Below are 25,828 nucleotides of genomic sequence, written 5' to 3'. Positions count from 1 at the left end.
CCCTGCTCGTCTGGTTTGGGCATCCTGGGGATATTTCCCCTAGGTTGGCGAACGACGACCCCAGAGGGCTGGGGATGAGTTCCGAGCGAGGCGCCCAGTGAACCCACCTACGCACGGGGCACAAAGCGCTGGCACGCGGTCGGCGTCCGGCGGCCCTGGCAGCCGCCCGGGCTCTGAGCGGTTTGCGCGCCTGGGGGAGAAAGAGTGGCGGGCGCGGGTCCGGCCGCCGCCCCTGTCCCGCCAGTCAGCCCTGTTTTTCACCTGACAAGCCAATAGGAAAGGACGCGGTCCTGGAGCTGGATTTTACAGCCCAATCTCTCAGGGTCTACACGATTATTTAAAAAACTAACAGCCAACTGCTGGGTCTGGTAGTTAAGCTGCCTCGGTGGATAGGTGCGCGTCTTGGCTAAGGAGAGGCCACAAGCTACACGACAAATGGGAGACGAGGGAGAAAAGACACAAAAACCCCCAAACTTCCTTTCCCTTTCCATCCCCTTTATTTGCTGGCACGTGAGAACAGTACCGGGGTCTCTTGCAAAAATGCCATCACGAAATGCAAATGCCCTGGGCTGTTCTTTGATATGTCTGTGGAGCTGTACCAAGGGCTCCAAGAGTGGTGGAAAGATCAATGCTCCAAAGACATTGTGAGGTACTCGGCTGAAATAAATCAAAGGTGTAAAGTGTTTCTATTGTCGTGCTCTTGAAGCTATAAGATGCCACCAATATGGTAGCCGCTAGCCGCCTGTGGCTCTTTAAGTTTAAGCTTATTAGAATTACATAAAATTCAAAATTCAGTTCGCCAGTTATACGGGCCACATTTCAAGTGCTCAATAGCCACAGGCGGCTAGTGGCTACCTTATTTGACTGCGAGATGTTGAACATTGCCATCATTGCATAAAGTTCTATTGGAATGTGCTGCTCTAGAGTTTTAAATGAATGCTGGTTAAAAAAAAGAAAGAAAGAATCTGCTTTATGATACCAGCCAAATTTTAGGACACTCTTGGCATTTGCATTTCCTGGCACTAGTGTGGAAAGTTTTAAAGTCAGAATTTCCGTATCTTCTTGCTGAAAGAGGTCTTAGGGAACATTTAACACAAACACCTAATTTTTTTACAGGGAAGGCAAGTGGGGCCCAGAGAAATTAACAGATGCACCCCTAAATCATGCCATAAATTTAGAAAGAAGTTAAGGTCACCAGGCAGGGTCTATCTACTGCACTTTGTGCCAGACCAGGGCACCTTGCCTGGGGTTGACTAGGTAAATTAACCCTACAGAAAGGTGACTTGACAGAAGATTTTTGACAGGAGTACCCTTTTACAAGAGAAAATACTTCTAAGCATTCTTCTAGGAAGAAATTCTAGTAAAGAATAAGGTGTGTAGGAAAATAACACTGTCTCCCAAACTAAAAATGTATTATTGGTAGCTTCATAGATTCATATCATGTCTTCTTAGAGAGAGTGGTTGGGATAGCATTGTTCTTATTTATACTTAAAAAAATCTGAGGAAATGGAATTATCCTTCTAAAATAAGAGCTTAAAAAGCACTCTTAAGGTCAGGGAAGAAAAGTGTTATATAAGGTGAGAATTGTTAGTAAAGCATAATCTTTCCCAAATTCGATGAAGATACTATTAGGTACAAGTTATGGAACCTCCCTTTGCCTCAGTTTCCTCATCTGTAAATGTGGAACATAACGTGCTACTCTTAAAACTTTGTTATGGGGATTAAATGAGCCACCCAACATAAAGCACAGGGCTGGGAAATGGTAAACTGTAGTAAAAGACATTCTTATTCTTCTGCAAAGAATTTCTACTTCTACACCATTAAGTTCCATATTCACCCACACAGGGGCTGACACAGCAGAAAAAGTTGGAGAAGTAGATTGTCAGAGGGATGGGAATTGGTTCAGGATGAGAACTGTTTGTGAGTTTTATTTTTAAGAGGTAGTGATCTCTTTAATCCTAAAATTCCCTGACCGAATGGATGTAGGTTGTCTTATTTCCCTTTCACAGGCATGGCGTATCTAGTGTACTTCCAGACTTTCATTTTGTCTTAATTTATTATTTTTTGTCTTGAGGGATGCTTCTTTATACTTGTTAGCTGCTTGGTTGTTGAAAAGGCACTGGAAACTCCAAGTCCATCCTCTTTCACCCTGGTTGACCTTTGGAATGCTGTTGTCAGCCAACAAGACATTGATATCTTCAGTCTCCTGCTAGCCTGAATTCTTTAGGGCAGAGCCTACTCAGATTATCTCCTGATGTCATTCCAAATGTCTGATGGCCATCTATGGCAACGGGGCTGGGCCAAGGCCTGCCGGGAAGGGGGAGCCCATGGAATGCCTAATGGAGCATTCTGTTCAAGAGGGACCTAGACATTGTTCTCTGTTGGATGCATGATCAACATTACAACTATGTCTAGGGGACTGTGTGTTGCTTCTTGCAAAATAGAAGCCATAGACATTTTGCATTTTTGGTTTTAATAAAGTCCCACTTGGGATGTGTGTTCTATTGATTTCAATTTGTGTAAATATGTATTATAGGAAGAAATGGACTCAAAGTGTTAACAAACAATTTATATCTGGTATTCCTATTCCTGCTATCTCTCCTCATTAAGAACACCAAAATAAGACAAATCTAGAAAGGAGAGAATAAAGCCACCACAGTGCAAAATGTACCTTGTTTTCTTTATCTCTCTAGGTAATTTTCCAAATGATGGTATTTTACTTAGTTGAGAATTTACAAAATTACTTCTAAATATTTTATTTATGACCTAAAATTATAAACCAAGGAAAATAATACAAATTTTATTTTTTCAGGAAGGCAAGATCATGCATCGATTTATATGTTTCCCATACACACTAAATCTGAAAACAAGGAGATAAGTAATTATATCCATATTCTAATTTACCAGGAAAAGAGAGAATTGATTTTCATTGCCTGGGATGAAGTCTCTCTAAATTGTTTTGGAATATGGTGAGAATTAAAAGTAAAATACAGTAAAACTTTTAAATTTAAATCAGGCATTAAAACTGCTTTGATTTATCATTATATACTAGTTCACTGAGTCAAAGACCCAAACCAAGGAAGTCTGATTTTCTATAGATGATTTTTTTTTTTACTAACTTTGTAGTTAGATATTTCTATGTGAATAATATTCATATATGTAATACAAAGATATTTGTAGTATATGTGCAAAAATAATACTACCTTATTAGAATGAGAGTTGAAATAAATAAATTTTAAAGTGCATAATATTTAATAGCCACTCACTATTTGTTAATCTTGTGTTAACTGCTTTAATTAATTTAATTGTATTAACTGCTTTATAAACTTTTTTTCTTTTTATCCAAACTACAGCCTTTCAGACAGGAACTACAATTCTCTTCATTTTACAGATTTTAAAAACTAAAGCTTAGAGAAGTGACATTACTTGACCAGGGTCTATTAGCCCCTAGGTGCCAGACAAAAGACATGAAGCTAGGTTGGTTTGTTTCTGGTGATGCCCTTAGATATGATGCTGCATTGCTTCCTTAGACTCATAACCTTTGCTCACTTTTAGGGATGATGAGATCAGGAGGTGATGTAATCAATATTCCCCCCCCCACCAGAAAATATTTTAGAAATACATGTCTAACCATGTGTCATCCTCTTCAGGGTAGACAGCTTAGGAGGTTATTTGCTTATTTCAGTAATAATGTCTTTGCACAGGTCTCTATAGAAATCTCCTTAGGAATTTGCTATTCAGTTTTAACAGTTTGATTGTTGGCAAATCATTATCATTAAGGATGAATTTGTTGGTGAAACTAAAGCCAAACCAAATGTAGTGAACAAGGTGCTTGATGGAAACTCTGATGTGATTATAAAGCAGCAGATTATTTGATATCAGGCTCATAAATTGACACTAATTGCAGATACAAAAGGAGAATTTCAAGGGTATTCCTGATGTGAACGTGTAGCCTTTAAGGAGACATTTTGGCAAGTAACATCATAAAATTTTTAAAAAGCTAGTTTCATCAATTAGGAGTTACATATCATATATGAACATGGTGGGAAATACCTTTGCAAGGAACGTACAAGGGGCAGGGAAGGGTAAATCAGAGATGCTGGATTAGAATCCAGGCTCAGACTTAATAACTATTTGACCTTAATTTTCAAAATGTCCTTGTTAGAAAATAGAGAACGTGGCAGGACCTACATAGGATGATGATTTTCCTGAGAGGAGGACATGAGATTGTACTTCTATATTCACCTAGTGGCATGTAGAAAATGCTCAGTAAATGTTCGCCAGTATTATACTATTCCACTTTCAAGGACTACCCCATGTTCCTGGAAAATATCTCAATGTCTCATTTATCTAACAGTAGTTTAGAAGTTGTTTCCTTTTCTATCAGCTTTCATGCTTCAAAGCAGTTTTTATTTCATAATAGAACTTTTTATATTTGAAATAAATATAAAATATTTAGGATAATATGTTGATTAAACCAATGTATATTATACCAAGAAGTCTTACATTCTGGGGTTGCCAATTTATATTATCCTTGTCAGTGTTCCATATTCTTTTCAGAGAAACATTTTTTTGTGTGTGTTCATATTTGATTTTATCAGACTTATGAAAGTAATTATATATCCATTTGCTTAGAATAAGGCTCCAAGATCTTATTTTTTGGTTATGGCAGACATCTTCTAAATTGCTCATTGATTACATAATCTTACACTTAAATTTAAGGAACCTTCGCATAAATATAAAGAATTAGTGGCTTTTTATTAAATCTGAGTTTTTAAGTCTTTTTAAATCAATATTATCTGTGCAGTATAGGCAAAACTGTAAGGTTGCTGAAGCTTGTCTTTGTATCACCAGCCTCCCTAGACTCACCTTCAGCTTGTCCTTCGTTCACTCTGGCATGCTCCACTCACCCAGCAGCAATTTTTAAAATCAATAATAGCTCTTTATTGAGTGCCTCTGTCTCCTCACAGCCTTTCACTGATGTGACCCACAAGGTCCTTTCATTCCTCAGCAGCCTCTTTATGTTCCAGAATTCTCTTGGACTATGTTCTATCAGAGGAGCCCGCCACTCCAACCGTTTACTTCATGATGCAGTATCAATGTGTTACTCCTTTAAGTGAACTTCTCTTCAGAAGTTTTCTGAAAGGAGTTCATACTCCAAAGGAGTATCTATGATTACACAACTTCCATAAATTCCCTGTTCTGTTGATCGGGAGATGCTTCAGGGAGGAGACTTTGAGCGTGTCTCAGGTCCCTCCCACTTGGCCGACGTGTAAGTGAGCCCTGGGTGCTAGTAAGTGGGAAGCCTGTCTTACTTGAAGAAGAAACTTTATTATTTTTGAAGAGGTTGTGATTGGAAGATGAACTCTCTATCAGCCAAGTATCATTCTGCTCCTTGAAAATTTGTCTACTTATTTTTTAAAAAAATATAATAACACTTTAGTACCCGTTGTTCCAGTCTCTTTTTCTATTCCCGTCTTGCATAGGGGGCACCCAGTGGATGCATGTCCCTTGTGCCATAGCTACCATGTTGTCACTTGGTCTCACCCTGTGTGAACTCCCTTCTGCCTCGAAAAGCCATCAGAGGTGTAATTAGTGATTATTTCTCCAGAACTGTCTTGAAGGAGATCTAAGAGCCCTATGACGAGCATGTGTATTGCTTCCTGGATGAAGGATAGAATTTGGAAGGGTTGGAGAGAGGTTCAGGGTTGGAGGGAAAAATGCATTCTGTCCTTTATCACCTCTCTGAAATCACAGATAAAGCATCTTCCTTTGTGCAAAGATGGGGCACGTAAATCAAATATCTCCCAACTTTGTATGGCATTAAACCTGTAAATCTGGAGCATCCATATCAAATGCAATGTACTTTATAATATATTCTGAAGAAATTCAGAGATGAAGAAATATGATTCTAAGTAAAAGATTTTGAATGCTACTTAAAGAAGGGTAAGTAGAAAACATTCTACAATTTTCTTATGCCTTTTGACCCCTTTAGCAATAGTGAAATAGCTAATCAATAGATTTAATCCTGTCTTTTCCATTTCCTTCTCTTTTTTCCTTCTTTCTTCCTTCATCTTTTCTGCTTCATCTTCTCATTTTCAGTTGTAAATTTTTTATTTTCAGTTATAAAGTCAGTACAACCATAAACACACACACACACACACACACACAAACTGGTTATTAACAATTAGATTTTTTTTTCATGCTTTGGAAAGTTACATTTTCTATTTCAGAACCGTAAGATATTAATAATTTTCTATTTATTTGAACCACTTCAAAATAAAATACTGCTAACAAGGGAGCTTATTTCTGAACAATTGATGTGTGCTACAGATAATATGGTCATAGAAGAGTTTCTATGATTTTTTTTGTTATTAATCACTATAATTACTCTGATTACAACAGTGATTAACTCACAGTGAATAAGGCATGTGCTTGTGTTGTTTATCTATTTTCGAAGGATTTATGTTCATCCATCTACACTGTTGCACACATTCTCACCTCACCCTTTGGTAGCTGTGAGACTCTAGTTTGGGTTGCCTATGGCCACAAAACAGCTCGCGCACAGGAGAATAAAGCCTGTGGTTTCCTCTACGTTATTGCTGGGCCATAGCCTTCTAAACTCCCTGGGTCAGTGATGATCAATTGAGTATTCTAAAACTTGAATGTATATGCATATATACTTCTCGTAACAAGCACTCTCTGCGCTATTTTCTAATGACTTTTCTGAAGAGTCAATTCAAGCCATTGTTCATATTTAAAGCTGTTTTACTCAGTGCCTGAAACTCAAGTAGAGCTTGAGAATGATTTTTCGCTCATTTCTAGTGTTGGGTGAACCTTACCATTTGCCCATCTACATAGCAATAATTAAAATAAAACTATTTAAGTGCAAGTATATCTAACAATAAATAAAAATGGACCCTAGAACTTCTGTAGCTGTATCCATAGGCTCCCTTTGGTCTCCTAGGGCCTGAGATCGCTGGGTGCTGGTTTTCTTGCTACTGCAAAGCAAGAGAACTGACCTCTTGAAGAAGAGAAGAGGCTCTAGTGAGGACTGAACAATCTAGCACAGAGAACAGCTTATCAGAGGCCTTCAGATTCACTCAGATTCTTAGGCCCCATCTCGGATCCCCTGAGCAACAACTTCAGGAATCTGCATTGTAACTAGCTCCTGGGGCGTTTCTTACGTATAGTTTGCTTGCAAGCCACAGCCTTAGGGTAAAGGGTGATCATAAGATTTTGCTTGCAAGCCACTGCCTTAGGGTAAGGGTGATCATAAGATCTGCGAAGACTTCTAATTCCTTAACCTGACATTTGCTACATTATTCGTTCCCACGCTCTCAACTAATGGTAAGTTTTATGGAACTTCTAAATTAGTGAACTCTTTTCAAAATAGTAACAATGAGAGATCAGAGTGATATGAATCTTTCCATTGCTTGTCTTGGCTCGTACTGTAAACAATCGAAAAGGACATGCGACATATATTCTGCCCGTTGTGATTAGAAGACTGATTAAGCAATGCGGGGACCCAATTCTCTCAAATTTCTGTACAGTTCTTCATCTTTACGTATCTGAGGGTCAGTGCTTATCTTTTCTTGAATGAACTCTTGGATCCCAGTATCTCAGCAAAACCTGTAAAATAGGTTTCAGATCCCGCGACCTCTACCGTTAGTGACAACTGAGCTGAGAACATGTTCATGCTTCAGCGGCTGCCGGCTGCTTGAGCCTAGATTCCTGGCAACCAGGACTAGTCCCATGCACAATCACCTGAGAAATGTGGCTTTTCCCTAAAAAGACTTCCAATTAATACAAATATTCCTTATGACCTTGATAATTACCTCTTGCCTGCCGAGCAATCATATAGGGCCTTCATGACATTGTCATCCCAGGCAACAGGGGGATCCGTATTCCCAGCCTTTTAACCCCTCTGTGTAGCCAGATGCTGCTGTTAACCTCTCTTGGATCCAGATATTTTTAACCCTTCAGATTAAGGGGGTTCTCTGATGAGCCTGTTTCTTGTTCCAACATTTTTCTGACACGAGCAAACATGTTCTCAAGCAGGCTTACAGCGGCAAGTGTGGTGAATATTTTTTTTTTTCATTTTTAAAAATGTCCCGTTTTATAAAACTGAAAACATTAAATGGCTATTAAGTTTTTGTGTGTGTGTGGCAACTCAGACTTATAAAGTGTACTGAAAAGTTCAAAGCTATGTGTGATAATGTAATTTTGAAGGTTGAGACCTTTCATGTTTTGTTACCAGGGTACCCAAGTAGGAAAAATATGGCTAGCTGGTCAGTAGTGTATTGTAAAGTGATTTTATTTTCCACACTCATCTTACAGGCTAAAAACTGGTGTTAGTTTTAATTATTTGGAATGCCACCAATATGGTGGGCTTCTTATAACAGTAGGGAGGGGGCAGGGCAGGCTATTGGAGGCCGGAACCCACCCATATTGTCCAGAATTCTTTTGGGACCTCACATGAAGCAAGAGAAACACCTTCTACTGGATAAACACCTTCTAGAATTGCCTTTTCCTCTGAGTTACGCATAGCCCCGCAAAGAGTCACATCCCTTCAGAGTCCTCCCAGAGATTACATGACTTGTTTCCAGTCACAAAATTACTGAGCAGTGAAACAGAGATTGCGACTCAGAGCTGCCTACTTCTGCTCAGTGCTCTTCGGACAGTACTCTTTAGCTGTAACGAGAAAACATTTAAGATCCTTCAAAGGCAGCTGAGAGAAAAGTCATTCACTTTCACTAACACCCTTTGAGATGCAGGATTTTTTGCACATTTTGCTTTGACACCCTTGTCTTTCACAATTATTAGAAATGGATATTATTTACTGATTATTTTGCTTGCAATTGATTTGCATACTGTTATCGCATATTATTAAGTGGTTTGCTGATTAACAATGTTGATTTGGACTAAATGTAATAGAATAAGCAAATACATTTGTAAATTTAGATATTTTGTATAATTTAGGTGCTAAATCGTATCATAGAGCTGTTGAAGATTATTCTAGACCAATTCCTTGCAGGGAAATCCTGTCCACAATTTCCTCCCATATCCTATATTAATGTTTTAGGTTCCCCCCCTTTTAAAAAATTCATTTGCTTGTTTTGGTTTTAAAGCAAACACTTCTCACAGGCAAATACAGCTCCAAAGCTCAGGGTTAAAATAAATCCTTTTAAATTCAGAACATGGTAGTTATCTCCTAAATGATTTCTTTTCTAGAGGGTCAGAGAAGAATAAAATATTTATTTTGAATATATTTTCATGACCTTGATTGAATCAGTATGATGTGCAGCATTATCAACAAATTATATTATAGCAATATAAAATATTAATATAATTAATAATAATTTGAATAAATACAAGATACTTATATTAATACAGGATTGTTGAGTCATAGAATTTCTGAGCTGTTAGGAAACACTTGCTGATGGGGCCTCTGGGGTCCAGAGAGGTTTTGTAATTAACACACACACACCCAGCCACCCACACCCACACACACAGGACGCTAGTTAGTTGTTGAGTTGGTTATGTGAACTGTTTAGTATATTCTGTACTTAGGTAATGTATGTGTGCTTATACTTTGGTATATTTGGTATTTTTAATTATTTTCTAATATTTCAGAGAAATTTTTCAACCTGAACTTTTCATTTATGCATTTATCTTCTAAACATATATATTGCCATTTATTATTTTTTTCTTTCTGCTGTTTCATATACACCATAAATATTTTCAGTTTGGAAATCAGTTTAAATAGTAAAGAGAATCTAAAAAAGAGTTTATAACATAGATATTTTAATGTGTTTATGTTCTTTTTTTTAGAGCTACATTTTAATATGCTTTGATAAAACTGTATTTCTCTAATAAGGTATTAAGTTTGGTGGCTGCAAACAGTTCCCCAATGGAATGTCACTCACATTAATTTTCCATGTGTTCTCTTTTACTTATAGTTTTATTGTCCACATGTTTAAAGTCTAATAGAAAAAAAAATCACTGGATGTGAAGTTGGGGGATAGAGCCAAGTCTACATCTACATCCTCACGTTGGTGACCTTGGGTAAATTTTATTTTTGTGCTTCCATTTCATTTTTTTAAAAAAAATGAGTAGTTGAAAGCATCAAAGACTCTTTCCCACAATTCAAACACTCCATGAGCTCAAAAGAAGATTTGATTGAAAGAAATGTGTGGGCATCATTACCTGGCTGCCCAGTATTTTCATAGTCACACACTTGTTACATACATCTGAAGTTCCTTTAAGGAAATTAACTCTTTGTAGGTGTGAGATATGGGCATCAAGAGAAGTGGGATAAGTAGAAAAGGAAGGGGAAATAAGTTAATGACAAAGGGGGGATGGTGGGTGGTGGAAATGATTCCCTTTTTACTTCTTTATATCTGTAGTCTAGTTATTCCTACTTGAAAACCTCACTGGCACCAGGTATTATCAACAGGGATGAGTAATATGTAATTTTTATCTTTACTGGGTTACATTTGGCCCACAGACAGTTGACAGCTGTCAGTCAGGTGGCTGGTCAATAAGGAGATACATTTAAAGCTGCCAAAGTATTTTTGTTTCTTTAAATACTTACAAGTAAACCATTTTAGCTGGAAGCTTCATTGTCCTGAAATTAAATAGATCGATATTCACAGTATAATTTATTGAAATTAGTTGCTGGGAGAATCAAGATTTTCCCTGTGCATCTATGGTTAAACAAAATGTTTTTCAAATGTCTTTCTGAAACAGGAGAAAAATTAATTTTTCTCCACTATAAATAAGCCATTCTTAAGATACGAAGATGCATTGCAAATAATGCTTAAAATTTAAAAATATGCTTTTAAATTAAACTTTTAGGACGCATATGAGTCATTGCAACGTCATCATAATTTCTGACTAAGACTTATTAAAAGAAATCATTTCCACATTGAGGGAGTTGGCATAGGTATTTTTGTGACACAAAAGTTGAAGGTTTACTGGAAAGTACAAACGTAGCTGCAAGTTGTACTAGGAATTAAAACTTCTTTCCATAATTACAAGAAAAAAACGTGAAATTTTAGATGAAGCCCACAATTCAGGGCATGGTTAAAATGACAAATTTTGGTTACTTGGAAATATTTGGGCTGTCCCTAACATTGTCTCTAATAGGCTAAGTCACACTTAAATAATTCACAAGACTCATAAAAAATAGTTTGGAAGAAGCTTTTGTATGGCTTGTATTGAGTGTTAATGACAAATAGTATAATAATTACACTGTACATAAAGACTTCACAAATGTAATTCTAAAGTTGACCTAAGAGTATACGTTCAGTTTTGTTGTACTTATTTCTAGAAGTGAGTGTTCTGATTCTTTAGGAATATAGTATTTAACAGACCAGATAAATAACAAAATTATCAAGTGCATGCAGTACATAATCATTCTTTAAGAGACTAATGGAGTTATCTAAAAAAATGCGGTGACCAAGTTTACTTAGGTGCCAGAGCAATATAATGAAGATGACAGAATATCACACAGAAATAGCAGTTTGAAACCATAATATATTCCTTTTTAAAAAATAGAATATACTTTAACTTTCTGAACCATGTTCTACATGTAATAATTCAGAATGAAAATCAGATTTGGGTTTTAATTATGTTTTAAAAATATTAGATTTTTTGGTTGGCTGGATCATTTCTGGTCATTTTTTAAACCACAAACAGTTCATAATTTTAAACAGCAATTAAGTCAGTCTAAAAGAGTATGATACTTATAAATTTGTGGCTTATCCATATCATCATTGATCTGATAATTATTTTAGATGCAGTGGTCATTAAAAAAGTCAGAATCTTATTATTTTCCTACTATACAACTGTGTGTTAAGCATGTAGATTGAAAATTATTTACGAGATCATCAGAAAAAAACAATTACCTCATAATATTAGTAATTTATATTGGTAGGAGCCTTTCTCTTCTTAAGCACCAATTGTACCCCCCGCAGCCCAGAAAATTGATTTTATGGCTAATAATTTATAGCATTCTTGATCAGTGTGTGCTGTGTGTCTTTTACATTCATTAGCCCATGTTGCTTGTGAATATGGAATTTGGTTGTTAAAATGGTTTCATATGTTTACTATGTATAGTCTTTAGCTTTGAGCTCCTTACTTGCTTAAATAAATGTTTTCAATTTGTATAATACAACAATTTGTAGAGAAATGCTGTGAAGCGTAGTTAAAAGAATGAGTCCTTGAAATAGAATCACTTTTTAAAAATATATCCTGACATGTGGTCTTATTTTTCCATGTTTTGTATTAATTAAAATCCTATTCTGAAAAAAATATTTTTGCCTAAACTTTTGAATTCACAAAATAAAAATACCAAATATATAAATGTACTAATTTTGGAAATCAGTGACGTAAAAACATGCTTTAGTACTGTCTTGGTTGTTTATTCCAAAGATTTTTCTCCAAAGAAACTCTTTGTAAGGTAATGAGAAAATGTTGCCACTTTTAATTATTAAATATTCTGTGCAATACATGTTTTTAAAAATGTATTATAAATAAAACTAATTTCATATTCTCTCTAATCATATTCTTGTCACATGCACACATAAAAAATGTTAGCGCATGAAACGTTTGAAAAGAGCATGTACCATTTCACATTTTTATTTGATTTATTAAAAAAACATTTTATTCAGAATAGATTATGACAGAATTAGATAAAAAAGAGAGGAAATGATATTTGTGTGTTTATTTTAATAGTTTAATATCATATATGTAATTAATTCTTCATCTTTCAGATATTGGAGTTAGTAATGAAAGAGACCAACATTCAAAATATAAAGTCTTTCCTATAAAACTCTTTTTTTAAATGTAAAAAATTGTCAAATGGTAACAGCTCTACTTTCTACACCAGGCAAACCTACTGTTGAGTTAGTTGGCTCTGATTCCAATGGTCTCATCAGCTTTCTGAATGTAGGTTCCTCAGCAGTGCCTCTTCCAAGATAACAAAATCAACTTTTAAAGATTAAAAAATATATTTTGGCAATTGAAACTCACCAGTGCCTTTCTGCTTCTCCAGGAAGTTGTACCCTTCAGCACCTGCTGAGGGCTTTGTTGTCCAAACCCTGACAGGTAAAAAAATTCCTGTAGAATAAAGCCAGACCAGCTGGCTTTGAAGAGAAACCCCCCAGTTTGGGCTGCGTTTGTCTCTTCTCCTTTTCTATGAAGACCCAGGCTTTCCCCCCTTGATCGTCAAGCCGTAAGATGCGTGATCCCTGTGCACAAGTGTCTGGCAGGCCGAGGTGCACCTGTTCCTGTCACTCTGGGGTAAATTTAGCTGTAAAGGTATCACTGACAACCAGACCTTTGTCAGTGCTGGCAAAAGAACACAGAATTGCTTCCCTCCCCTCCCCCTGCCAAGCCCCTATGCAGTTAGTTCAAATGGAAAATATCAAATTGGAAGCCTATCCAAAAATCATTCCTAAAAAATGAGATTGCTTTCATATGGTAAAAAAGTAAGTTTCCTCATTTCACGCAGACTTTAAAATTACATTTCCAAGAATAATCTTGGAACAAGACAAGTTTTTGTTCAATTAATTGTGGCTGGAAACTTTTTAATGGAAACATAGCACACACTTACTTCATTTCAGATTATTAAATTGTGTTCAGCGTTAAAGTTAGTTGCCATTCTTTGCTGTAGCTTGTTTGTTCTTTTCAATCCAGAGAAATATTAGAAGGTTAAAACTTATCACATAGGAGGGATTAATCATGCTACCAAAATTAGACAGCATGTAGTTCTGAGAGACTGAATGTCAAAATTGTGTGCTCATAGCCCTTAAACTATTGAGAATCTAGTACCCACTACTATATTTAAAATGATAGTTCATGTCTGTGGAAACCCTGGATGTTTAGGAGCTGGTAAAGCTGGGGTTCTCTTACTCTTTGATTAAGGTAAGGACATTTATCATTTATGTGAATTTTTTTGATTAATTTCTTTGTTGACAGTTTGAGAACAATTCCTTTTGAAGGAAAATAGAGAGGCAGGCAGTGTTCATTGATTTGTCTGACATAAATATAGTAGTTAAGATATATAAAGTAGCCCAAGGAGTAATGTGCTTAGACAAAGTATTCTGAGCTTCTGCTTTAATAATTATGATTTTTAAAGTGATATTACCAAGAGTTGTGCAAAGTACCTGTTCTACCATATTATTGATGTTTACAAGGTTTGGGTATGATAAAAAGAAATCTGGGTCAAAATAAAAAACTGCTTTGTAAAATAAACAAAGTTCCTATTTACTTACTATGTATAAACAGCCACTCACCAAGCCTCATTTCTCCGCAGGGCACCACTTTCAGATAAAAACATAGACCTGAATGGCATCATCCAGTATCCAAGGAAACCATGTAAGTACCTCTCTCACTGTGTACTTCTCTTATTCAGAGTTTAAAAGCTAGCTGAGTACTGAATAAGTGAGTGTTTTTATTTAATAATTATACGGGAGGTACTTTTTAGGAGCTTGCTAAAAAGAAACAGGTTCTTGATTGTTATGTGCGTCATAACAAAACCCTTATGTTTTCATCATATTTCATAAAATTATGTGTTTAGTCCCAACCTCTCCATCAATTCTCATTCTTAGGTACAAAACAGCTACTCAAAGTCGTAATGAATTGAGAGTTTCAAACTTTTCCAAGACCCATTAGTGTCTGAGAAACAATGTTTCAGAGGCCTTATGCCAGGAGTAGTGACCTAATTGTAATAAAAACTTTTTCAATTTTAAAAATCAAGAAAAAATTGATTAGAAAATAATATTTTATTGGTAAACATTTATGGCAGTTTATTTGGTTTTAGACTTCCTTGGGGAGTGAGCAAGTGAGCAAAAAGGTGAAGTTATGGATGCAAAGAATCTTGAAAGCAAGTGTAATTTTTAAGATGTGAAAGTCTATTTGCAGAAAGGCTTGGAAAGTTGGCATATTGTGTTCTTTCTTTTTTTCCCCCAAACTCATTAGTTTGTAGCTAATTTCTATAGCTAATTTTAAGGTTCTAATTAATTTTCTGATCCATGGAATCTATTGAATCTACTGTAGAAATTGTTTCCAAACAGCACACTATTCTGGACAAAGATCCACTTCACAAATATTTGGACTCTTGTATTAGGTATTTCTTTACTTGGACTTTATTATTTTTTTCTCATTTGCACTCTCTACTTTTAAAGTCAAATTATTTTCGATACTAAATAATTATTCATTATTGTTTACTTTTTCATGAAAATTCTTAAAACTCTCTATACTCATATAATTATAGATTGCTTTTTTTTTTACCATCTGGATCAGCTATATGGTTTATCTAGTCTTTTAAATACAGACTTACTACTGTTCATCAAGGTTTTCAGGAGTTGCATTTAAATGCATCTAGTTTAGCCCTGTTTAGAAGTTTTTCATACTATTTTCATTTACTTTGTTACTCTTGTATTTCTGTCTTTCCATTGTAGCATGGTTCCTTGCTAAGCATAAATGGTAGAGATGATCTCACTCAGTTTCTCTGCTGAATTAGACAGACCCTTCCTATTCAGTATCTCACTTCAGGAGCATTTCACTTTCCCACATGACAGTGTGGTATTATTTATGCCTTTCCATGTTTTTGTCTTTTTACATATGTTACAAAATGCATCTTTCTGAATTGAGAGATGAGAAGTTGTGTTAGACTAAGGAATTTGTTGGTACTTTGGAAGGGTGTAAGAGCCTCCTGTCCTGGTAGGAGGACCTGAATAGGAAGTGAGTTTTCTTACATTACTTAACAAACTTCACAAGTGTGGAGTTTGAGACCTGAAGTACTCCCCTCTAAATAGGAATTCCTTGCCACAAAATAAAGGTTGGGCCATTGCTGGGTAAACTTGAAAGCAGCAGGGTTAGAATAGATCTTTATAAAGAAAAATGTGAATCAAAGGGGAAGAAGACTGGCTAATGCCATAATTCCCTATCTTGAGCAGGTGGAATCTTTTGAAATTCCATTCTCCTTGTGGTGAGAGGAAAAAGAAAATCTACACTGCAATACTTGTGGCACAGTTTTAAATATTTACATGAGAATATAGATTTTCCAGAAAAGCGATTTAAATTTTATCGGTTTAATTCTGCCTCCTATACTAAAGGAAAAATGACTTTGGAGAAATAAATTGATATATGCACATCCATTCATCAGTAGTGATCTCTCTAACAAAGACCATCATTACTCAATCAAACTTTCTGACATGATGGACATTGTTCTATATCTGCATTGTCCAGTATGGTAACCAGTAGCCACATGTGGCTGGTGAGTATTTGAAATGTGGCTAGTTCGATGGAGAAACTGAATTTTGAATGTAATTTAAATTTAATTGATTTAAATTTACATAGGCCACATGTGACTAGTGGCTACTATATGGGTATTTTGCTTTTATCGGAAATTAAAGTCTTACAAAGAATTTCTAATCATTTGGTATTCTATAATACATTATCATTTTTTATATTTTCTTTAATATTTGAGTTATAATTGCAGTGGAATTTCTTTATAACACTTTCTTAGAGATGAATGTTTTTAATACTGTTGATGGGAAGACATTATAACTTTGTTTTATAAGCCTGGGGTAGCAACTTTTAAAATGGGCATTATAAGCAAGACTGCATCTAAAAAGAAAAACAGTCTAATGAAAGTTGTAACAATGATGATAAATATTTCGAAAAGTTCAGTTACAATTTCTGTAATGCATCTTGCAGTGCAAAATGTAACCAACCTACAAAAATGCTCACTAGCCTTGAGTCCCCAAAGCTGATTTTGCTTCCAAAGCACACATCAGATTTTAAATCATATTTTAAAGCTCTGCTCCCATGGCCTTTTTAGGCATTTAGTGAAAATAAACATTAGGATGCATCATGATATTTTAAGAATATTACTAGTCAGTAATATTATAGACAGAATTATTAGTTAAAATATACTGAGAATTTAAAATTTATGTTGATTTTTTTTTAAAGTCAGCGAATCAGCTCATTTCTTGAGTAAGAAATGTAGGCTATAGATTATTTATAGGATACTGAACTAGAGACCATGAGGAAGTTTTTAAAATGGAAGATGTAACATTCATCTTTTTAGGAACTCCATTTATTGGCTTTGAACATATCCTTTTGAATGGGTAGGATTCAGATAAGAGGAGACTTCTTTTGGCAGAACCATGGACAAGCTACTCACAGTGTCCTTCCTACTGCAAAAACAACTAGATTCTAGATGGAACGTATTTCTAATGAATTATTTGAGTGGGAAAAAAATTTTTGGACATCTTCCTGACCTCAAAACCAAAAAATTAAAATGTGTGTTGAAAGGTGGAGTTGCGACAAGGAGCAAACAGGAACATTTCGTAGGGATGGCAAGATTGAACTGGATGAGTTTGTATTGCAGGGATGCTGTTGGAAGGATAGCAGTCATATGCTCTGTTAAAATTCTCATAAACCTAACCTTATTAAGAGAACAGGAAGACATAACAACCACATCTGTAGACCCAGGTTTTTGGTCTCCTTTGATGTCTTTTGGTGTCTTCAATTAGGTAGTCAACCACTTCCATACTGCCAGGTCTATTTTCAGAAAGAAGGTCTATCCTTGCTAAAAAGCCAGTGTTCTGTGTGGAGAAAATATGGTCTTCCATTAAGGGAATGCTACAAACCACAGTCCTCAATGTCCTTGTAAAATATCATTTCTGATATCTCCATGTCTGAGAAATAGTTTTCATCATGGCCAGTGACCTCTGAGTTCTGAATCACTGCCTCAATTTCTTATGTATTTATTGACATATTTCTAATTTACCTATCTAAATTTTTATTATGAGAATTTGAAATATACTAAAAACTAGAGAGGATGGTATAATGAACTTTCATACACCTATTCCTACCTTCAACAACTATCATCTCATGGATAATTTTGTTTCAACATATTCCTATTTCCACTTCCCACCCCCACCCCAAATTATTTGGAAGCCAATTCCAGACATGACATAATTTCATTCTTTAATATTTCAGCAGATATCTTTATAAGATTAGGACTTGTTTGGTTTTTTTTTTAGGACTTATTTTTTAACTGAAAAAAATGAATCACACCAAAAAAATGAACCACATATAAAAGTCAGTATTTTCTTATTGTTATCAAATATGCACAATCAATATTCAGATTTTCTCAATTGTCTCTTAAATTTTTATAATTACTTTTTGCTGTTTGAAACAGAATACAAGTAAGACCCGTACATTGCAATTGGTTATTTCTCTTCTCTTTTACTCTGTAGGTTTCCCTTCTATCTATTTTTCCTTGTTTGTTAAGAAAACTGGATTATTTGGGTGGTAGAGTTCTCCATGGTTTGTATTTGCTGATGCCTTCTTGTGGAGTTGTTTAATAAGCTCCTCTGCCCCATATCTTTTCTACTAATTGGTAATTAAGATTAGGAACTTGACCAAATGCATTTGGAGGAGGCTGAGCAAGACTACTGGTTCTCTCTCTTTTTGTGATGTTAGCAGATATTGATCATTGTTTAGATCTACTTATTCCTTAGAGTTAAGGAATACCCAGCCTTGGGAAGTTTCCTCAGACATTTGCCCTGATCAGTACTCTGCTACATTCTCAAGTGGGACCCTGCAGGTCTTAGGAGATCTTTCTCTATATAGTAGCTCTCTGCCAGGTGCTCCGTCCTGGGAACCATAGCCACCTTATCCTCCCGTACTTTCAGACCTGCTTCGTCAACTCAGGGAATTTGCCACTCTTGAGTTACCGTCCCTGTGCCTCTGCTAAGAAACCCTCAAGACTGTAAGCAGGGCAAGCAGATTTATCTCCTTGGCTTCTCATTTCTTAGGGATCTTGTTGTTGCCTGATGTCCATGTCTTAAAAAACCCATTTTTTATATTTTTTGTCATTGTTGCTATTGTTGTTGTTTTAGGAAGGAGGGTACACATAGCCCCTCTTAGTCCATTTTGGCTAGAATAGAAAGTCTCCTCAGTTGTTTCCAAAAAAAGGTCAGCTGTAGCTTATTAATCCAAACACCATCTTAATACGAAACTCAATATTTAAAGCAAACTGAAAAAGGTATGTGTGTGTGTGTGTGTTTCCTTTGGAATACTGTAGACTTAAATCCATGAGTGCAACTTTCAGGACCTCTTTTTTATAATTTTTTAAATTATTGATTGATTGATGTATAATTAGCATTAGTTTCAAGAGTACAGTATAATGATTCAGCAGTCTTATACATCATTCAGTGCTCATCAGGATAAGTGTACTCCTAATAACCTTTATTTATTTCACCCAACCCTCCACCTACCTCCCCTCTGGAAGCCACCAGTTTGTTCTCTGTATTTGAGTCTGTTTTTTTTTGTCTTTTTTTCCCTTTGTTTTGTTTCTTAAATTCCACGTACAAGTGAAATTATCTGGTATTTGTCTTTGTCTGACTTGTTTTACTTAGCATTATGCCCTCTTGATCCATCCATGTTGTTGCAAATGGCAAGATCTCATTCTTTTTCATGGCTGAACAATATTCCATTGTATGTATATACCACATCTTCTTTATCCATTCATCTATCAATGGACATAATTTGGGTTGCTTTCCTAATTGGGCTATTGTAAATAATGCTGCAATAAACATAAGGGTGCATATTATCTTTTTGATTAGTGTTTTCATTTTCTGTGGGTAGATACCCGGTAGTGGAATTACTGCATCATATGGTAATTCTATTTTTAATTTTTTGAGGTACCTCCATACTGTTTTCCACAGTGGCTGCACAACTTGCACTCCTAACAACAGTGCAAAAGGGTTCCTTTTTCTGTAAATCCTCACCAATACTTGTTGTTACTTGTGTTTTTGATTTTAGCCATTCTGACAGGTATGAGGAGATACCTCATTGTGGTTTTAATTTGCATTTCTCTGATGATAAGTGATGCTGAGCACCTTTTCGTGTGTCTTTTGGTCATTTATATGTCTTCTTTGAAAAAATGTCTATGCAGGTCCTCTGCCCATTTTTAAATTGGATTATTTGGGGATTTTTTTTGTGTTGCATTGTAGGAGTTCTTTGTAGATTTTGAATATTAACCCCTTATCAGATATATCATTTGTAAATATCTTCTCTGATTCAGTAGGTCATCTTGTTGTTTTGTTGGTGGTTTCCTTTGTGTGCAAAGCAACTTTCAGGACCTCTTGCTGACATTTTCCCTCCCAGCTAATTATGTTTTTCCCACAAGATGAGTCTTATTTTATATTTTATTTAGAGGCAATTTTGTGGTTCATTCATCATTCCTTCAATGAACATTTTTGAGTACCTACTGGGTATTGTATAAAGTATTGGAGATACAGTATTGAATCAAACACTATTTATCCCCTTAAAAATCTTGCAATTTATTTTCCCACTGAAACTTGTACATGAATGTTCATAACATCTCTATTAGTAATAGCCCTAAACTGGAAATACCAAATGTCCATTAATGGTTAAACAGACTATGATATATCCATGGTATGGAATACTACTCAGCAGTAAAGAAGAATGAACAATTGATAGGGCAACAAGTTGGCTAAACCTCAAGGAAATTACGCTGAGTGAAAAAATTATATCTTAAAAAGTTACATTATTGCTCATTTCCAATTATACAACATTCATAAAATAATGTAATTATAGAGTTGGAGGACAGATTAGTAGTTGCCAGGGGTGAGAGGGCAAGGGAGAGAGTAGGTGTAGACATAGAAGGGTAGCACTAGGGAGTCTTGTAATGGTACAGTTAAATGTCTTGATTGTGGTAGTGGTTTCTCAAAGCTACACATGTGATAAAGTTGTATATGGCTATACACACATACACACACAAACACAAATAAATACATGTATACAGCTGAAATATGAATAAACTATGCATTATATCAATATCACTTACCTGGTTTTGATATTGTAATTATGCAAGATCTTAACAGTGGGGCTGGGGCTAGGGGCTAGGGAATGGGTACACAGATAGTACATTTCCTTGCACTTTCTTGTGAATTTTTAAGTATTTCAAAATTTTTTTTTCTGAAAAATCTTGCAATTTCATGAAGGATACAGGGAACCAAATAGTCAATTACAACACACTATAATAATACTCAGTTAAGGGGTGGTAATACAGAGTATATATATATATATATAGAGAGAGAGAGAGGGATGCCTTGCTCCTATTCCCAAGTCAAGAGACAATGTCTCTACTACTCCCTTGTTTCCTAAATGGTCCCAGTCAGGTCCCCTGCCTCTGTTTGAGGGGCGTGTGTTAGCAGTAATGGAATTGTGGCATGCTCATAATTGACCCTCCCTGACCTCCAGTACCCATGGTGATATGCCCTGCTCACTGGGGCCTCAGTAAAGTACCAACCATACAAGGCAAACATTTTATGAAAATGAGTATGGATAAAGTAACAGGAGTCTTGTGTTCCCACAACACGTTCAACTGTAAGTTCAAAGACTCATTCCAGATTTAATTACCAATGATTTTGGATTGCGCATAGCTTTGGTTCTTCTCAAGCCCTATCCTGCCATCAGCACCTTAGCCAAAGCTTTACTCTGACCATTGAGAAATAGCCTTTGTATGTGAAGATGAACACATAACTGCAGTGGGCATTATGCATGCATTGTCACTTGTTATTATAACTTACTTTAATTCAGTGACAGATTGTCACATATTTTGAGTTTTCTTAAGTTATAAAAGTTTTTTTTCCCTTGGAACTAAGTAGAAAATACATTATTTCTGATATGTTAGGGGACATATTTTAGTTTTGTTGGTCTTTAGTAAGAAGCACTACGAAAGTGACTCAATATGAATTAATGCTCTTGTCACATTGTGACAACTCAGTTGTCTTAGAATTTTTACCAGGCTGTGTCTAAGTTGCACAAAACCACGAAGAGGCAGGTTTAGCACATGTAAGCTGGAAATGTTTTTATTTTATTTGTTGTTGTTGTTGAAGAAATTCACCCCTCCTCTCGGTGTCAGGAAGGCCTCTTTGGGGTTGCCCTTGGACTAAGGAGGGGATCTGAGTCTGGATCTATGTGTGTTATTAGAACATTCCCTGGGTAGAAGTTGTTCGTAGAGTTTTTCATCTATCTGAGTCTCCCTGAATTAGAATTTCAAGGTGTGTGTGTATAGGCAGCTCTGATTTGCATCATTTACCTTTATCAACATAGTAGCCAGTTTGAAATTACCTACATCTACTTTGTGAAATTCACACTTAGTTCTTTTGAACTCATCCTTTTTTAAAAAGTTGATGCAGTGGCAGAGTCTTGGTCCATTTTTTTTTTAATTTTGCTGAGATAGAAATAATATATTTTATTTATTTATTTTTAAAAGATTTTATTTATTTGACACAGAGAGAGAGAGAGCGCACAAGCAGGGGGAGGGGCAGAGGCAGAGGGAACACTTGATCTTAGCCAAAAGGCCGAGAAGCGATGAGAGGCAGAGGGAAAAGCAGGCTCCCCGCAGAGCAGGGAGCCCAATGCGGGGCTCGATCCCAGGACCCTGGGGTCATGACATGAGCCAAAGGCAGACGCTTACCCGACTGAGCCACCCAGGTGTCCCCAGATAATATATTTTAGATTGAACGGGTCATTTATTATTGATCAGATCTTGAGACTTTTCTTCATTTTTTGTTGTTGTTGTTGTTGTTGTGGCCAAATGTGTACTACTTTTCATTTTAACATTTTATTAATTTTTATTTTCTGAAATAAAAACTTTTTATTTGTGTGCTGAATCCTTTAGCACTTTTAAGAAAACATACAAGTCCATGTCAATAGTACAGTTGATTTAGAATAGTTCTTGCCTTCTGGTAATTTGTGACTGTGTGGTCCTGATTTTGTTGTATGACCATGATCTTTTCTCTATCCTGTCCTGTCTGTAGATCTGAGAAAGTTCATACTTATTTCTTTTTTTTTTTCAAAGATTTTATTTATTTATTTGACAGGGAGACACACAGCAAGAGAGGGAACACAAGCAGGGGGAGTGGGAGAGGGAGAAGAAGGCTTCCTGCAGAGTAGGGAGCCCGATAGGGGCTCAATCCCAGGACCCTGGGATCCTGATCTGAGCCGAAAGGCAGAAGCTTAACGACTGAGCCACCCAGGTGCCCCCTTGTTTTATTCATTTATTTAAAATGCATTTATTATAAGGGCTCTAAAGGTTACATAACATTCCACATATTCTATACTTTTCCTACAACCTTAAGATTGTACTGTGTTAGTCTAAATCTGTAACACTATTAAATAATATTATAAGCATTTCTTGGAGAGGAATAGGGATTAACAGGAAGCAGTGGATTTTTCATAAATTTGGCAAGCGTTTTTTTTTTTTTTTAAGTAGCTTAAATATCCTTGAAGCATTAATTTTAGAATAGGAGTTGTGTAGGAACCAATATTATTCCTCTACTTTATAAAGAAAGAGACACTGCCATCATCTTCCTTCCTTGCCCTGCATCTGCATGAACAAAGTTGAATTGAATGGACTGGTGCTTCCACCTGCAGCCAAGCCCATCGGTCCCTGGACCAAATCCAACAACAATAGGAAGCATATGTAGAGCCTTTGACTTTTTCTTCCTCAGTGGGCACATCTAGTAGCTCAGCTACAGTGCTGGGCTCCATATTACTGTTAATTCTCAACTGGAATCTGTATGGTCCACTAGATCTGGGAAGCCATGACCCTGAGCCTGGTCCCAGGGGCCTGTGTGGCCCCTAGTCACAGATATTATATCCTTTTGTCTCTTTATGGGACTAGGCTTCTGCCAGGTCTCCTTGGATCTTTGAGTGTTGTCTCTATGTCCTCACTCTGTGCTGTGGTGTCTCGCAGCATATGATCAGCTCTGGTAATGACCACCACTGCCTGATTTCTAGGTATTCAGATAGTTGCTTTTTTCTCTGATATGATACCATATTTCTTATAGCTGCACATATGACTTAAGCACTCATTGTGCCCTTTGAATGTTGTGCCTGTCTACCTCACTGACTCTTGGTTGACGCCATGGATGGGGTCACCTCTGTTTTTATGATCTCAAATGTGAGTACTGGTCGGCTATTGCTAAACATGCATCGTGCTTCACACCTGTAACAAGGAGAAGGGTCACCGATGTGATGAGTCTCCCCACTGATTACATCCTAGTAAGCGGTTCATTCACTTTCTTTTCTTTCTTTTTTTTTTTTTAAAGATTTTATTTACTTATTTATTTGAGAGATAGAGAAAGTGAGAGACAGAGCAGGAGCAGAGCTGGGGAGGGGCAGAAGGAGAGGGAGCAGGAGCAGACCCCCCCCCCCCCGAGCAGGGAGCTCAATGCAGGGCAGGCCGATCCCAGGACCCCCAGACCATGACCTGAGCCTAAGGCAGACCTTAACCGACTGAGCCACCCCAGGCGCCCCTCATTCACTTTTTTATATGCTATTTAGCTCTTAGTTCCAAAAAGCTTTTTTTGTACCTTACAATAAGACCGTTAAAGTAAGGGGCAGAACCAAGGCAAGTAATAGAGGGGATGGGGTAAAACTGAACCAGAAAACCAAGGCCCTCCCTAAGAAGCCTGCAGTGGAGTAAACTGAACTTTAGGCCCAAGTGTTCTGCCAATCAGAGAAAAAGGAAGGCATAAAAACTGATGTCACTTCCCGTTAGATCAGAGTGGCACAAAGATTCAGTTCATCTAGAGAGAAGCTCTTGGTTTCCTAGCTGCGTATTTTTGGGAGGAATTGAGTGACTCATTATAGCAACATTTTTCTATCAGATAATCATATTAAAATACCAGTGCATGTTGCTGAATGTTATCCTTTCTTTCTAGCATGAGATACTTCAAAAAATTATTTTTCAAAATGACTTTAGACTAGTACTGCCCAATTATTTTCTAGTATCCAGAGTAAAAAGTAAAAAGATACATGTGAAAATAGTAACCAGAGTAAAAAGTAAAAAGATACATGTGAAAATAGTAACATCTATTTCCACTGAGTATATCCAAAAAAATATTATCTCAATAGGTAATCAATATAAAATTTTTTTCTATATTGATTACATTCTTTTTTTTTCTTTTTAAACTAAGTCTTTGAAGTCCAGTTTGTATTTTACGCTTATAATACAACTCAGTTTGGATAAGTCACATTTTGGGGTTCCTGGGTGGCTCAGTTGGTTAAGCGACTGCCTTTGGCTCAGGTCATGATCCCAGAGTCCTGGGGAGCCTGCTTCTCCCTCTGGCCCTCTCCCCTCTCATGCTGTTTCTCTCTCTCTCTCTCTCTCTCTCTCTCTCTAATAAATAAATAAATAAATAAAACCTAAAAAAAAAAAAAAAGAATGGATAAGTCACATTTTGAGCACTCAATAGCCACATGTGGGTGGGGTGGCAGTGGGAGGGGCAACTCTTGTTTGTTGTAATATCCTGGTGATACTTTCAGTATTGAGATTTCTCAGCTGCAGTTACCACCAGGGATCTTGAAAGGAAAATTCGTCAGTGTTTTTTGTACTGGGTGGTCATTAATCCAGAAGTTACCATTTTATGTCACCGAAACTAATTTGATGAGAAGAAAAAATAACTTCAGTGTTTATCAAGAAAGTGAGCAACTTACTCTGAAAACTTTTGGATGCTTACTTTCAATTCTTTCATTACTAGTAAATGCACTATTTATGTTATCTTGGACATTTTCTTGATCTCTTTTTACGCCATCTCTTTTTTACACACTTCCCATGATTTCGCCAGCTTTTTCTCCTAGGGTTCCAATGGGAATTAGTTTGTAATTTTTCAGAGATACTCATGACTTTCTGCTTGACATACAGTTACTGTATGTAACAATTTCTTTGTTATCCGCTTGTTGAAAACAGATTTGTTGGCTG

General features: G+C 36.3%; 1 long non-coding RNA gene across 2 annotated transcripts in view; it reads left to right on the top strand.

Annotated features, from left to right (window-relative positions):
• LOC144381114 (uncharacterized) overlaps positions 1-25,828 on the top strand; it is a 144,401-nt gene that overhangs the window by 656 nt on the left and 117,917 nt on the right. Inside the window, exons 2-3 of one of the 2 annotated variants that reach the window (XR_013445718.1) lie at positions 9,963-10,068; positions 14,324-14,385. This is a non-coding gene — a long non-coding RNA (uncharacterized LOC144381114). The remainder of the gene's footprint in view (positions 1-9,962; positions 10,069-14,323; positions 14,386-25,828) is intronic. The other variant, XR_013445717.1, reaches the window with a different exon arrangement.

This window comes from Halichoerus grypus, chromosome 2 (genome assembly GCF_964656455.1).
Source record: "Halichoerus grypus chromosome 2, mHalGry1.hap1.1, whole genome shotgun sequence".
Taxonomy (NCBI): domain Eukaryota; kingdom Metazoa; phylum Chordata; class Mammalia; order Carnivora; family Phocidae; genus Halichoerus; species Halichoerus grypus.
Note: the sequence above shows the minus strand (reverse complement) of the source record. Positions and strands in the feature narration are given on the sequence as shown.